This window comes from Salmo trutta, chromosome 20 (genome assembly GCF_901001165.1).
Source record: "Salmo trutta chromosome 20, fSalTru1.1, whole genome shotgun sequence".
NCBI classification, from domain to species: Eukaryota; Metazoa; Chordata; class Actinopteri; order Salmoniformes; family Salmonidae; genus Salmo; species Salmo trutta.
Window position 1 is genome coordinate 40,945,741 of NC_042976.1, and position 15,364 is coordinate 40,961,104.

General features: G+C 43.1%; 1 protein-coding gene across 14 annotated transcripts in view; it reads left to right on the forward strand.

Annotated features, from left to right (window-relative positions):
- The window catches only part of LOC115156073 (bromodomain adjacent to zinc finger domain protein 2B), an 88,820-nt gene that overhangs the window by 9,949 nt on the left and 63,507 nt on the right, over window positions 1-15,364 (forward strand). For 13 of the 14 annotated variants that reach the window (XM_029703311.1, XM_029703323.1, XM_029703322.1 and 10 more), the window contains exon 2: window positions 2,675-2,718. The gene's annotated coding sequence lies outside the window, so the exon portion shown is untranslated. Of the gene's footprint in view, window positions 1-2,674; window positions 2,719-6,897; window positions 7,051-15,364 lie in introns of all 14 variants that reach the window. The other variant, XM_029703312.1, reaches the window with a different exon arrangement.

The following is a 15,364-nucleotide window of genomic DNA, read 5'->3' on the forward strand; positions in this document are numbered from 1 at the left end:
TTAGAAAGATGACCATTCCTGAAACATTATTTTGGCTAAAATATCATTTGATCTCTGAGAAATGAAGCTAATTGATTGCACCCAAATTTGCCATTTTAATTTATATGATTCATATAATCTTCAATAAATATTGGACCTAACATCAGATTTGGACCATAATTAGCCTGGCGGGTAGGAGCGTTGGGCCAGTAACCAAAAGGTTACCGGATCGAATCCCCGAGCTGACAAGGTAAAAATCTTTCGTTCTGCCCCTGAGCAAGACAGTTAACCCACTGTTCCCCGGGCGCCGAAGACGTGGATGTCTATTTAAGGGCAGCCCTCTGCACCTCTCTGATTCAGAGGGGTTAGGTTAAAATGAGGAAGACACATTTCAGTTGAATGCATTATGTTGTACAACTGACTAGGTATCCCCCTTTAATAATTCTATCTAACAACGAATAAGACATGAGGAATATAATAAAATGGTCAAGTCACCCACAAACCACCTATTGTGGCATCAGTGGGCAAAACTTGGTACTTTCACACTAATTTATGGAAAATAATGCAAGCGACTTCAATGACAAATTTCTCTGAACAGGAGAAGAAGGGAAAAAAAATACTCCAAACCGCATCTTTAACATGTCAAACATAGAGAACTGAATCTGCATAATGGTTGTTGGGGTGGGATTGGCTTGGGGGTCCGTGGGTGACTATTGACAATTTTACTGGATTCCTCATGTCTTAATCATTGTTACATCATGTACTATATTTATTGAAGACTATATGTATCCTATAAATGAAAAATGGCTAATTTGGGTGCAATCAATTAGCTTAATTTCTTAGAGATTAGCATTCCTGAAACATTTTGTTGAAATTTAATCTTATCTGTTTCTAACTACAGAGAGGATTTCAGAATAATCTGACATGGTGGGTGTCATGGCTTGCTGAAATGACATGGAATGACCCACTTACTCTGTGAATAAGCATTCTTTAGTCCGCTCATACATTGTTTAAACCTTTTGCAAGGGCCTCAGTTTTGGACTGTAGCCCATTTATTCAAGATTTCTTAACCGGTACTGTAGTCTATCCGATGCCTATGCATTCCTTAGTCCGATCGGTCATTGTCCACAAAGTATGATTCAAGACCACTTAAGCCTAGGACAAGTCGTTAGCCTATGTTTTTCTCATAGGCTACGGGTCAACATTACTTTTTCAACATGTTTTTTTTTTCTTCCCATCTGCTTTTAATCTCCATAAACTTCCCTGTAGATGGACGACTAATGGGATGACTTGGTTTGGCGCAATGACTATTCTCTTCGCTGAGTTTACAGGCCGTCAAACCTTACTACTAGCCTAGGCTCTATTGTGTGTAACCTGAGATGCTGTTAGGTACTGGTAGGTTATGCAAAACAGGAAGCGAAAAGAGAACATCGTCATCCTCCGAATGTGTCCTCCTCCATCGACAAAGGGTGAATCCGGATGGATTTGTTACCAAGCCGTAGCAGGAGGAGGCATGTTTCTCTAATTAGTGTGTGAATGATACCCATCCTTTGAGTGAATGAAGGTGGAGGCACACTCCTAAGATACCCATAATTAGCTTGAAGCCATTTTGAGTGAAGCATCTGCTAGGATAGGGAAATGGCATAGCATCCACAGCAGCAGCAGTCAGAGCAAATTGCCTCCTGAGCTGAAAAGGCACAAGTGCAGTTTTAACAGCATCCTGTTTACCTCGCTCAGTACTCACCAAGGGCTCACTGAGAGGATTGTCCAGAAAGCAACAGTTGGCCCTGATCAAGTGCACCGAGAGGAGAATGACATGTTGTTTGAGGTAATATGGCACTGGCCTAGGTTCAGATGAATCCTAGCTAGGCCAGGCCTAGGGATCTGTGTCCATACTTGCCAACTTAATCAAAGTAGTTTGTTGTGATTTGTAGGCTACTCCTGGAGCACTGAAAGATTAGTATAGAAAGCCTTTGTTGTTCATCACCTCTTAATTTGTATGTTGAAATTAAATTAGTCTAATATAAGAAACAGACTGAGTCTTTTTAAATGATGACAATCATTGTCATAACATTGATGCGATCGCTAACATTGATGTTGGGCCTTTTGCTGTCATTCATTGTTTGTGCTGCTATAATCGCCTGTTGTAGTATGAACACAAGTCTTGTCTGTTTCCCTTGGCTCCGTGTGATCCCGCAGTTGTCCTGTAGACAGGTTGCATTGTGGATTAGGGGAATTTGAGTGATGCGTCAAGGCTGTAAATCATGTGCGCTTAAGTCTGCTGCTGACACCGGGTGTTAAACTGACGCAGTCTTCGTTTACTTCACGTTCCAATTGAAACAAACACCGATGGAAACGTGTAATGAAAATAATAGACATTTGCTGGCTCGCCAGAAGTGTTTGGAAGCGCTTACGCAAGTGCTGTTGTTTTCCAATTTTAGTTGAATTTTGTTGTCGTGTTTGAAATACACCCGTCTTTTGTTTTGTTTGCTCTGTCATATGACCATGCTGCAGCGGCAGGGCTTTGATTCCCAGCCGACGTTTGAATGCATAAGGTATCCCCCCCCCAGGCCCTAAGCCCATCCAAATTAGCATTTTTATTTTATTTTAATGGAGTTTCAGGCAGGAATTGTGGTGAATGAATAAATCAATAAAATAAAGCAATTAAGCTGACTGTTGTCTTCTTCTTTTTCAGTTTGCAGAGCCGTGATGTCACAGAGCTGAGGATCCTCTCGAACAGTAAGTGTTTGGTCACATTGGCTGCATTCTAATCACCCATCGCCGCTGTAAACAATGTGGTCCTACTGTTTGTGTCTTGAAGTCCCCGTTGTAATTATTGCGTCCGGAAATCAGTTTATGAAAGGATAGGCTAACTGGACTAAGCAGAACTGTTCAATTTAAAGCATTATTTAGGTATGGGATTAGAGATTTTTCCAATTAGGCCTAGATTTAACGAGGTCCTCTTTAATGGAATTAGTTTGTGCTACATTACACTTTGCTTTCAGTTTGCGAATTTCTAATTAGTTCGCCGTCTTGCATAGAATTAGCATGTCAACGTTTCATAACATGTATGAAAAGAAGCATTCTTTTACTTTTGGCTATTTCTTAAATAAATTACTGTCAACCAAATTGGGGTAATTGGTAGAGTTTGAGCTGTCCTTTGACTTTGTTTTGAATTTGAAAGTGAGTCACTTTGCATACAGAAGCTTTGAACAGTAGTTGCATGGCTGCCTCTGTAAATTGTGTAGTGTTGCACCCAAGACGATGTCAGGAGGGATCTGAAAGCTTCAGCTCCACTCCTATCAGACAGTCTGACTTTTCTCTCCCGAGTAACGCCTCGAAGCGCTTCGATGCCGGAATCACGCAAACCTCTGTGGTGTTATTGTAAATACATCAGCATTTTGGAAGTCATTGGTTTCTGAACTGGTTTTTCAACCGTCAGAGAAAGATCAGGTGGTATCAGGTATCTAGTGTGTCACTGATAGCAGGACAGTGTTATCGCTGGACTTCTCCTTTCCAGTTGGCTGCCCGTCGTACCTCGGGGCTACTAGCCAAGGCTTGTTGTTCTATCTGGAACATTCGCTGTTCCACTCTTCAAGGAGAAACTTCCATCCAAAACAGTTCGTCACAGACCTGTTTTTCTTTCTCTGCAGTATTTCAAATGTGCAATGTGGAGGGTTGAAAGTAAAAGGGCAATGCAAAGTAACTATAAGCAACATGTTATTTTCTACTGGAGTCGATATGCTGAAAACTAAGTGTGGTGACATGCATCGGGAAACTTTGTGATCCTGAGGAAAAAGCCTGTTAGAATATTTGTGTGCGACCCTGCCAGGAGACAGGTCACCCACAGCGTTCCAGACAAACAGAGTTGGAATGGCAACGGGAAATGAGGAGAGGAATCCCATCAACCCCGGATTCTGATCCTGCCCAGGTTGTGTGTAATGGAAACCTCCCCAGGATTTATTTTAAGTCATCAGTAACCTGTAGTTTAACTAGAAGGCCGCCTCTCCTCCTACTCTAACTGCTGAGGAGGCTGAGGAGATGGGAGGGGGAAGTGGGTAGATCAGGAGAGGTGGAGAGGCGAGGGGGGGGGGCCCTATCGACTGGTGTTTTACAGCCCCCTGTGGGTGTGTTAGATGGGGGAGGGAGGGTTTTTCTATCCCTCCTTTTTTTAAATATTGATGTCCTCCTACAGTTAACAGTGTGGCTTGAAAGAGGTGTATTCTGTGACGGGCCTGAGTGGCTAACATATTGCTGGGGCTGTGTAATATGATGTGGTAGTAAATACTGGCACCTCAGCCCCGCTCCTCCTCCTCCCTTCCCTTGGCCAAGGGATGGGGAGAGAGGTGAGGATGAGGCGAGAGAGATGGTGATGAAAGAATTCCTGTCAAAGTTGAATCATAATGCTGCACGGGATACTGTTAGGTGGTATCAATCTACTACAACACCAGTTATTAACCTACGTAGATCTCAAGACATCCTGGACAGAACAGAGCTGTCGTGAGGTACGACTCATGGCCATCAGAAAGTGTAGTCAAGGCGAGGTGTATTCCAAGGAGTCCGCTTAAGCAGGGAGCCCCACCTCCATTCCACTGCGTGGTGTTTGAATGACTCGGAGGGTATGTCCCAAATGGCACCCTATTCCTTGTGTAAGGACCAGAGCCCTATTGGCCCTTGTCAAAACAGTAGTGCACTGTAAAGGGAAGAGGATACCATTCGGGACACAGCCAGATAGTCAATAGCAGGCGAAGTCCATGGTGCGGAGACCAAACCCTAAAGGTCACGAGCAGTGGGCGGCCGTGCTGCGAGATGCAAGGACTTCAAAATGGATTGCATCAGACCAGCCAGCCACCCCAGACGCCCTGCCTGTGTCTCCTGTCCTCCAGCCAGAATGTTAATGGGTTACAGATCTCTGTTATTATACTGCTGGGTTCCTCCAACCAAACTTTGTCCCCCCCTTTTTGATTTTAGTGTTGTTTGCTCACATGCCAGTTAGGTTACGCACTGTGGCTTATGCCAACATTTTAACCTAGGCCATTCATTCAGTTAAACCTCACTTCATATTAAGAATAAACCCTTAGATTCATTGTGATCTTTGAGCAAGTGAGCTGTAAGGGGAGAAAAAAAGTCTGTTAGGTTTGTGAGCACTCTCGACATCTCAGCATATCAAGAGGTTTGAAAAGGATGTTAGTGTGAGAAGCATTTTGCTACACCCCTCAATAACATCTGCGCAAAACATGTATGTGACCAATAAAATGAGATTTAAAAATTTTTGATTTGAAAAGAGTTTGCCGCTAGTAGACGAGGCTCTTGGCAATCCCTGACGCAGTACGCCAGATGCCGTGCTACAAATGTGAGCTGGTGCCGACCGTTCTCTCTAAGGCGACGTCTATGGGACACATCAGTGGCGCTTTAGACTCTTGTGAATTATGCATGCAACACGCCTGGTAACCTCATACGGCACTGAACGCCTCTGTTTTACGCTACCTTGTAACTTGCTAATTGTCAACAAATGTGCCGTGGTGTGGTCGACCAATATCCCCAGCAGCTTTAATGCACTTTGGAGATTGGGAGAAGTCCAACTTAGTGACTTCTCATCCGGCCTCGCTGCATTGTTACTTTGTTCTATGCGTTCCCGGAATGAATTCATCCTGCGATCTTCCGCAGAGACGTTTAGATATCGCGTGTCATTAAAAGGGTGTCAACCGCTTAATTCATCTCCCCTGTGTGAATGTGGCGCATGCAAGCCTCGCTGCTAATGTTTGCGCAAACAGAGCCGTATATTTGTGTCTCCTGAAGGGCAAATACAGCAGAAAATAATGTACCTTTTTAATGAAGCACACTGCCATTCAATTTGCCAAGTGATTGTAGATAATCCGCAGTGAGCCGTCCATCTGCAGATGGACAGGAGTCATTTGGAGCCCATCGGGCCTAGGTGGATGAGTGGGCTTTAAAAGCACCCCTCCATCCTCCCTGTTGTTCAGCACAGACACGAGGCCTGATTTCAGGAGCCCCCCAGGCGACGGTATCGCCGACTTGAAACAAAGCCAGTAGAAACATTTAGTTTGACTAATGTGTGCTTGGTACAAGGCCCAGTGTGGTTTTTCTCTGAGTCATGTTGAGACGGGCTTGGAGACCGTGAGGAGTAGACATGAGAAACAGACCCATTGAGGCAATTGGGCATCAGGGAATTTCCATGCCTCATTCTGGCCATGATTGGATTTGTGTGTCGTTCCCCTCTGTTAAAAACAGTGGTATAAGGTATAACTGAGAACGTGAGGGAAGTAATTACAGAATCGGTATTTGAAGCTAAGGGATGAGCTCCGGTCCAGCTGCGCCCACCACAGAGGCTAATTTGTTGTCAATAAACTATAACTAATCATAATGTTTCCCCTCAGGGGTGAGAGGTCAGGGAAGACAGGGTCTTGGAACAGCTCTGGCATGGTCTACACTGGGAGGTATAGAAGCAGAGGAGGGTCATAAGTGCCTCTGTGGTTTGGTGTGCAGATGGTGAAGGAGAAAATTGAATTTTCTTTAGTATCATTGGGTTGTTAGGGCCAGCTGCCTGCCTTCCTCTTAATGCTGTCACTGGTACTTCAGCAGAGACCAGGGGATTCCCCCCCCCCTTCTCTCTACCTCTTTACCGCATCAGAGGGCTGGTAAAATGCACACCACACACTTTGCACTGCAAAATGAAAATCCTTTCACACAGACGGTGTTCCCTGAAATCACTGTAAATTGCAGGTAAAGCATCCCACTCTCTCGTTACGTTGGCATGATTTAAATCCTCCCGACCCCAATCCCCTCTTATTACTATTTGAGTGTGAATTCAGATGCGTTGGAAATCTCTCAGGGCCCGGAACACCAATCTAGAAAGGCTCCAATAATATCGATGCTAATAAAATGCTCTCCTTCCAGGAGCTGCATAAATGCCACTTAACTGGATGAAGGCTCTGCTCTGCTCTGCTCTGCTCTGCGCCGGGCTGGGCTGGCTGCCTGCAGTGCACTGCTGCCTACAGAGAAGAGATCTGTAACGTCAGCGCCTCAGACGCGTGTAGAGGTGATACCAAGGTGAACGCAAGACTTGCAGAATGGTTGGAAATCATTGATATTCTGACTCTGAGGCTGCAAATGGCTCAGTGGCAGATGGAGTCTTTGTCAGGGAGGAGGAATGGCAGCTCGGGAGTACGGTGGCTGTTTTCCCTATCAGCTCTCTCAGCTGGCTGGTGGGGGCTGACCTTCCACCACTGCCTCGCACTTTGATCAGTTAACCCCTCCCTTTGTTTACTAGGAATATGCTATTTTTAAGGGAAATATCTGTATATGAAGTCAGAACTGGCATTGTTGTGGGTGCTGTGTAAGGGTGAGGCCCTGAGAGGGACCTGTATTTAATGACTTACTACTAGGCTACCTGTTTTGTCTAAAATGTAGCCTACTGTACAGTTATTTTCGTCAGGCCTTCTCAACCAACATAGCTAGCAAAATGCTAGATGCAGTAGGAAAAATCTGTTGAGGTTGAGCGCTTTGGTTCTTTGGTTCTCTCACTCCCATTTGGTCCCGTCCTCGACTAAATACCCGTGTGAATACAGGTCTTTACACGGACATCAAATGTCAACACAGGCATCTTCTTCTTGCCAAAGCATAGGGGAAACACTGTTCGTAATTAGGTTCCCTGTATTTGTTTTGTTGAACAATTATGATAAACTCTATTTTTTTTGCAATGGATTAGCCTACTTTAATTGACCTAAACACTCTGCTTATAAATGAAGTAAATTGCATAAGTAAGCCTACACTCTCTTTTGGCACAAACAGATGTTTAGTAGAATGGCAACCACAGTCAATTTATGATATTTAGAGTCATGGATTTTCTTGTGTAACCTTTTTTTTTTTTTTTTTTTCATGCATTGTTTGTGAAAACAACCTTAATACGGTCAGAAAAATGCAAGCTTTCCGAGACGCAGTCAGAGATGATGTGTACATGCCCAGAATAAAACCGTCATTAAAATGCAATAATCATTCTTGGCTGAGAGCGAATTCAAGGAAAGACAAAAATATTGAAAGGTCAGGGAAAGAAATGAGGAAAAAGAACAAGCCATGGGGGGAAAAAAAGCGAGTGACACTGTGAGACCCCGGTTTAATATGTATGTATTTCAGCTTGATGGTTGATTTCATTAGCCGCTCTCATTGTTATGCATCAACTGTTCTCCTGCAGCAAAATGAATATTGTATTCACTTGGCCTGAATATTCAGGAGGAAATGTTTGGATTTAGATGGCATCCTTCAGACAAGTAAGAAAAAGCGTTGTTGCTTCCCTTTCCTGCCTGCCCTCATGGTCACAATTAATACGATTCCAGGGATTTTTGTCATTCACTCCAGATGTCGGCTAATTTGCAGAGTGTTGTTAAGTTGCTCTTGCTAATTTGGCCTTGTTTTCCCAGGCAAGGATATTATGGTTTTTGTGTAGTCCACCAAATATGTATTTGTTGTACAAATGAATGGTTGACAGATTCTGTCATTGTACAGTGCCTTCAGAAAGTATTCACACCCTTGACATTTTCCACATTTTGTTGTTACAGCTTGAATTTAAAATAGATTAAATTGAGATTTTGTGTCACTGACCTGCACACAATATCCGTAGTGTAATTATGTTTTTTGAAATGTCTTTATGTTATGGCAAGCCCAAATAAGTTCAGGAGTAATCATTTGCTTAACAAGTCTCATAATAAGTTGTATGGACTCACTCTGTGTGCAATAATAGTGTTTAACATGATTTTTGAATGACTACCTCATCTCTGTACCCCACACATACAATCATCTGTAAGGTCCCTCAGTCGAGCAGGGAATTTCAACCACAAAGACCAGGGAGGTTTTCCAATGCCTCGCAAAGAAGGGAACCTATACGTAGATGGGTTTTAAAAAAAAAGCAGACATTGAATATCCCTTTGAACATTGAAGTTATTAATTACACTTTGGATGGTGTATCAATACACCCAGTCACGACAAAGATACAGGCGTCCTTCCTAACCCAGGAAGGAAACGCTAAACCAGTTAGAGTGTAATGCCTGCGATAGGAGAAAACAACTGAAGATGTATTAACAACATTGTAGTTACTATCCTAAATGACAGAGTGAAACTAAAATATTCAAAAACATCAGTGGGGGACCCTGAGGGCCTTTTTAGAAGGCCTAGACATGTTGCTACTGACTCCTTGAGCAATAGCCTAGTTTCCCCATGATTTTGTAGTAAAGTGTGTGTGTGTGTGTGTGTGTGTGTGTGTGTGACAATGACAGTGGCTGTAGCAGGTGTTATCGAGGAGGATGTGGTGGCTAATTTGTTAGCGTCACCCTTTTCAAGACTAACTTTCAACAAGACGTTAAATGTTGTGCAGTGGCCAACACTGCCAGGATTGGTGCAATGAAGAAAGAGCTAACAATTATGAGTGCTATCCATGGATAACTGGGTGTGAGTAAACCAAGAAGCTGTACTGCTGAGATTTGCCTCATCTTCAGCACCGACAAGACGTCACCTGGGCCCGTACTGGTTTCAAAGAGACATATTCAGTGTTACGAAGTCAGCTCTGCGCCGCCAAGACTCAACTTTACAGCTGCGAGCTACGGTGAGTTCAAAACGTTATTTTTATTTAACCTTTATTTAACTAGGCAAGTCAGTTAAGAACAAATTCTTATTTACAATGACTGCCTACCCCGGCCAAACCCTAACCCGGACAATGCTGGGCCAATTGTGCGCCGCCATATTGGACTCCAAATCATGGCCGGTTGTGATACAGCCTGGAATCGAACCAGGGTCTGTAGTGACACCTCTAGCGCTGAGATGCAGTGCCTTAAACCGCTGCGCCACTCGGGAGCCCTAACATGTGAGGACACGTGTGAGTAGACCTTCAGCTTAACGAGCAGCAGTGCAGAGAGACAATATCGCACAACGATAAAATTCTGCATTCTCAAGTTTAAAGGAAAGCTATGGGTCCATCTTTGAAACTGAACTCAGTGTTGTACTCCATGTCTGACTTTGAGGGTCGGAGCCCAGCCGACGACCTCCACTTTCTCCGGCAGAAGAGGCAGAATGAGAGGTATGTACCAACTGTATCTGCTTACCTGTCTGGTCTTGACTATTCCCGTGTCCACTGCCTCAGTTGAAAGGATCAAGACTTACTCCAGGAAAACTACCAGGCAGGCCCAAGTGTCTGCCTTGGCTTTGATCGCAATCGAGAAAGTACGTGTCTCGGATATAAAATCAAATGACCCTGCCATTGCCCAGTTCATAAAGAAGGACTGAAGGATGGACTTAGTTTTCAAATGATCTGGTGAATGGCACAGTTTTGAATGGGCTGCTTATTCTTTAACATTACTTGATGCTGTGTTTGACTGTTTCTATTGGCGCTTTGTTTCAGCATGGTACTGAAATAGCGGGGGCACCGCGACAGTTTTCTCTGCTCTGACTTGTAGTAACTGTCCATGGTCCTGAATCAATAGTTAGGCCTGTGTGTTTATTCCGCCAATGTGTGAGTGTGACTGTTGTCTTTTTGGAACTGTTTCTGTGTATGGATTTTCATCCATATATATATATATATATATATATATATATCTCACGGTGGCGTATGAATGCATTTCTAACGTGTTATAGAGTAGCCTGAACAACGCAATTATCACAACATTGTTCATGGCTGTTGATGTGTCAGTGTTGTCTCCGTGTGAGCTGCAGCCTGAATCATGTCTCAGGCCTGTTTTTGATTTTGTCATCAAAGAACATTGCTATTACTACTGCAGTATGGCCTAAAAATCATACTAATAATAATAATAATAATAATACTAATAATAATAATAATAATAATAATAATAATAATAATAATAATAATAATAATAATAATAATAATAATAATAATATATATTTTTAATACTTCTGGCCAATTCACTAAATATATATCTCAATATAAAAACAAAATGTTTTCTCTAATAAGCGTTGTTGTACAATTCAAAGGTCAAATCCATTGCATTTCAAACAGTCCACAATAGTGAAATGAATTCAGGGCTTTCCACAACCATAAGACCCACTAATAATTGTATTATATTATCAAAATAGTTGTCACGTCCTGACCCTAGTAAGATGTTATTTTCTATAGTAGGGCAGGGCGTGACAGGGGGTGTTTTTGGTTGTTCTATGTTTTCTATTTCTATGTTTAAGTTCTAGTTTGTCTATTTCTATGTTGATTCTTTGGGGTTGATCTCTAATTGGAGGCAGCTGATCCTCATTGCCTCTGATTAGAGATCATATTTAAGTAGGTTTTTTCTCATTATTGTTTGTGGGTTATTATCTTTTGAGTAGTGTGTTGTCCTCTCTGCGTCACGGTTTGTTGTTTTTGTATATTCAAGTATTTAAGTGTATTGCATTCAGTTTCACGTTTAATAAATATGTGGAACTACGAACACGCTGAATTTTGGTCCAATCCTTCGAACAGCCGTGACAGAATAACCCACCATAAAAGGACCAAGCAGCGTGGAATGGAGCAGCAGGTGAAATGGACTTGGGAGGAGATTTTGGACGGGGAAGGACCCTGGAGTCAGGCTGGGGAGTATCGCCGACCGAAGGAGGAACTGGAGGCAGCGAAGGCAGAGCGGCGTTACTATGAGGCGCTGTACAAGCCACACATGGGAAGTTTGGCAGAGTCAGGGTGGAGACCTGAGCCAACTCCCCGTGCTTACCGTGGGGAGCGGGTGACGAGGCAAGCACCGAGCTATGCGGTGATGCGTACTGTATCGCCAGTGAGCATTCACAGGCCGGTGCGATCTGTGCCCGCGCCCTGCATTAGTCGAGCTAGGTTGAGCATCGAGCCAGAACGGGTTATGCCAGCTCTACGCTCGAGATCTCCAGTGAGCCTCCACGGCCCAGTATATCCTGTGCCTGCCCCACGTACCCGGCCTCCAGTGCACCTGCCCAGTCCGGGGTGTCCTGTTCCCGCACCCTGAGGTGCGTGTTACTAGTCTGGCGCCTCCTATGCCAGTCCCACGCATCAGGCCTCCAGTGCGCCTGCCCAGTCCGGGGTGTCCTGTTCCTGCTCCTCGCACTCTTCCTCCAGTGCGCATCCATAACCCGGTACAGCCAGTGCCTGCTGTGAGCACTCGGCCCTTAGTGCCTCTCCCCAGTCCTGTGAGACCGATTCCTGCTCCTCGCACTCTCCCTCCAGTGCGCTTCCATAGCCCTGAGCCTCCGGCGACGCTCCTCAGCCCTGAGCCTCCGGCGACGCTCCTCAGCCCAGAGCCTCCGGCGGCGGTCCGATGATCCATGGTCTGGTTCCTCCGGACATACAGAAGCGGGGGGGATCAGCGGGCGGTGGGGGTACTACGCCCAGAACCAGAGCCGCCGCCATAGACATTAGTCACCCACCCTACCCTCCCTTTGTGTTTTGTGGTTGTTGTTTTTTTTGTTAGTTTTTTTGTGTGCATTCGGAGTCTGCACCTTTGGGGGGGAGGTACTGTCACGTCCTGACCCTAGTAAGATGCCATTTTCTATAGTAGGGCAGGGGCGTGACGGGGTGTTTTTGGTTGTTCTATGTTTTCTATTTCTATGTTGGGATTGTTTGGGGTTGATCTCTAATTGGAGGCAGCTGATCCTCATTGCCTCTGATTAGAGATCATATTTAAGTAGGGTTTTTTCTCATTGTTTGTGGGTTATTATCTTTTGAGTAGTGTGTTGTCCTCTCTGCGTCACGGTTTGTTGTTTTTGTGTATTTAACTGTATTGCATTCAGTTTCACGTTTAATAAATATGTGGAACTACGAACACGCTGCATTTTGGTCCAATCCTTCGAACAGCCGTGACAATAGTTTAATCTGCATTATTTTATTTTTTTTCAATGATCACTGATCTGGCTTTTAAGTCTAAAAAAATCACTGATTTAGGCTTTCAAGTCTATGAAAATGTCCTGTTTTTTGTTACAAATTCAACTCCAACCAACCATTCATAATACTAATAATGACTAACTTCTTGTAGCAGGCATTAGGCGATAGAAAATTAAGAGGTCTCATGAATCTCTCTTGCCCACATGCTAGTGGTTAGCTAGCTAATCTTTTCTATTTCAAGTTTAGCCAACTTGGATCTATTTGCAAGCTAACAAGGTTGAACAGTTGTATTGTTATGAACACACCGTTCTGTCTGTCTCCAACTGTTTGAAAAGCATGTTAGCCTTTCCACTTTGTTCAGATGTTAAAATCATAATATGCTTTGGTTTAAATGCTTCCAGAATCAATGTTAATTGATACTCTCGTTTTAGTAGTGTCTGCTCTATGTGCAATTTGAGTAGTTGAGACATAAAAAGGGTATTGTTAGAAAAGGTAACTTCTCCTCTGTTACAGTAAAATAATGTCTCAATGTGTTTTGGTCTCCGTATGACCAATTTCTTTTGGACCAAATCTCAAATGCAAATAGCAAGTTGAATCCGCTTGTCGGAGAGGAAGACGTGATCTCTCAACTTTGTTGGCGTGAGAGGCAGGGGGAGGGGCTTGGTGTGTGTGTCTGTCTGTGTAAACCATAGAGGAAGAAGCGAAGCAAGAGTTGTCACTCTCGCAAAAATCTGTCCAAAATAAGGCTAGAGTGTTTCTATGGGCTTATTTTGGACATAGGTTTTTTGCTTGCCTTCCCGCCTTTGGGATGATGACTCCCATTGTTAAGGTGGAGACGTGCATCTCTTCATTAGATACAGATCTGGTGTAAATGCGCACACAGCACAGAGGAGCGAAAGAGACAAGACCAAAAATGCAAGATGAGCACAAGCAGACAAACGCTAATACAAACGAAAAATAGCAAAACCTTGACAAAACCCAAAACAGGGATTTGGAATATTGTGCAAAAACATTCATTTGATTTATCGCCCTATCCTGCACTAAAATCTGCACTAGAATTATCCTACTACACGATATAATGTTGGGCACATTTAAGTGATTTGTTGTTTTCTTGATAAATGAAAAATATGACTTATTGCTTTTCTTTTTTCTCAACCGATTGCCTAGGTTTAATAGCCCTGGTTTGCCGCTGCAAAACATGCATCCTGTTTGCAATAAGGCAAAAAAGTAAAACTGCAAAAAATGTGGCAAAGAAAGGGACTATATGTCCTGAATAAAAAAAGTTATGTTTTGGTTAAATCCAACACAGCACATCACTGAGTACCACTCTTCATATTTTCAAGCAAGGTGGTGGCTGCATCATGTTATGTGTATGCTTGTCATCGGCAAGGACAATGGTTTTTTTTTGGGATAAAAATAAACAAAATAGAGCTAAGCACAGGCAAATTTCTAGAGGAAAACCTGGTTCAGTCTGCTTTCCAACAGACACTAGGAGACGTTCACCTTTCAGCAGGACCATAACCTGAAACACAAGGACAAATATACACTAGAGTTGCTTACCATACCAAGATGACATTGGATGTTCCTGAGTGGCCTAGTTACAGTTTTGACTTAAATCTGCTTGGAAATCTATGGCAAGACTTGAAAATGGCTTGAAGAACTTTTTTTAAGAATAATGTGCAAATAAAGTACATCACAGGTGTACAAAGCTCTTAGACTTACCCAGAAAGACTCACAGCTGTAATCGCTGCCAAAGGTAATTCTGACATGTATTGACTCAGTGGTTTGAGTACTTATGTAAATTAGTTATTTCTGTGTTTTTCTAAAAAATTAAAAAAAATGCACAATTTAGTTTTTTTCCCACTTTGTAGTTATGGGTTATTGTGTGTAGATGGGTGAGGGAAAAAAATATAATTTATCCATTTTGAATTATGTCTGTAACACAACAAATTGTGCAATAAGTCAAGAGGTATGAATACTTTCTGAAGGCACTGTAGTTGGTTTCTAGTCTTCTAGACATGGGGCTTCTGGAATAAGACTGCAGATGTCACGATCACTGTCTTCAAACTCCCTATCATAAATAAGCCAAGGTGCATGTAATTCCACATCCTTTAATCGAAGTGAACCTTACACAAACAAACAGGAAAAACAGAAACAGAACGTGACGCAACCGTGGCGCACACAAAACACTCACAGAAATAATAATTACCCACAAACACAGGTGGGGAAAAGGCTGCCTAAGTATGATCCCCAATCAGAGACAACGATAGACAGCTGCCTCTGATTGGGAACCATACCCGGCCAAACAAAGAAATAAGAATAAGATAAGAACTAGATTGCCCACCCAAATCACACCCTGACCTGACCAAATAGAGATATAGAAAGGCTCTCTAAGGTCAGGGTGTGACAGGAGAGGATCCTATTGTAGAATTACAGCCAAATATATATACAGTCAAAAACTAGAGAATATTTGTAGGACATTCAGCCAAATGTAAATATTAAAGCGTATTGTACAATTCTGCCCTACAAAGG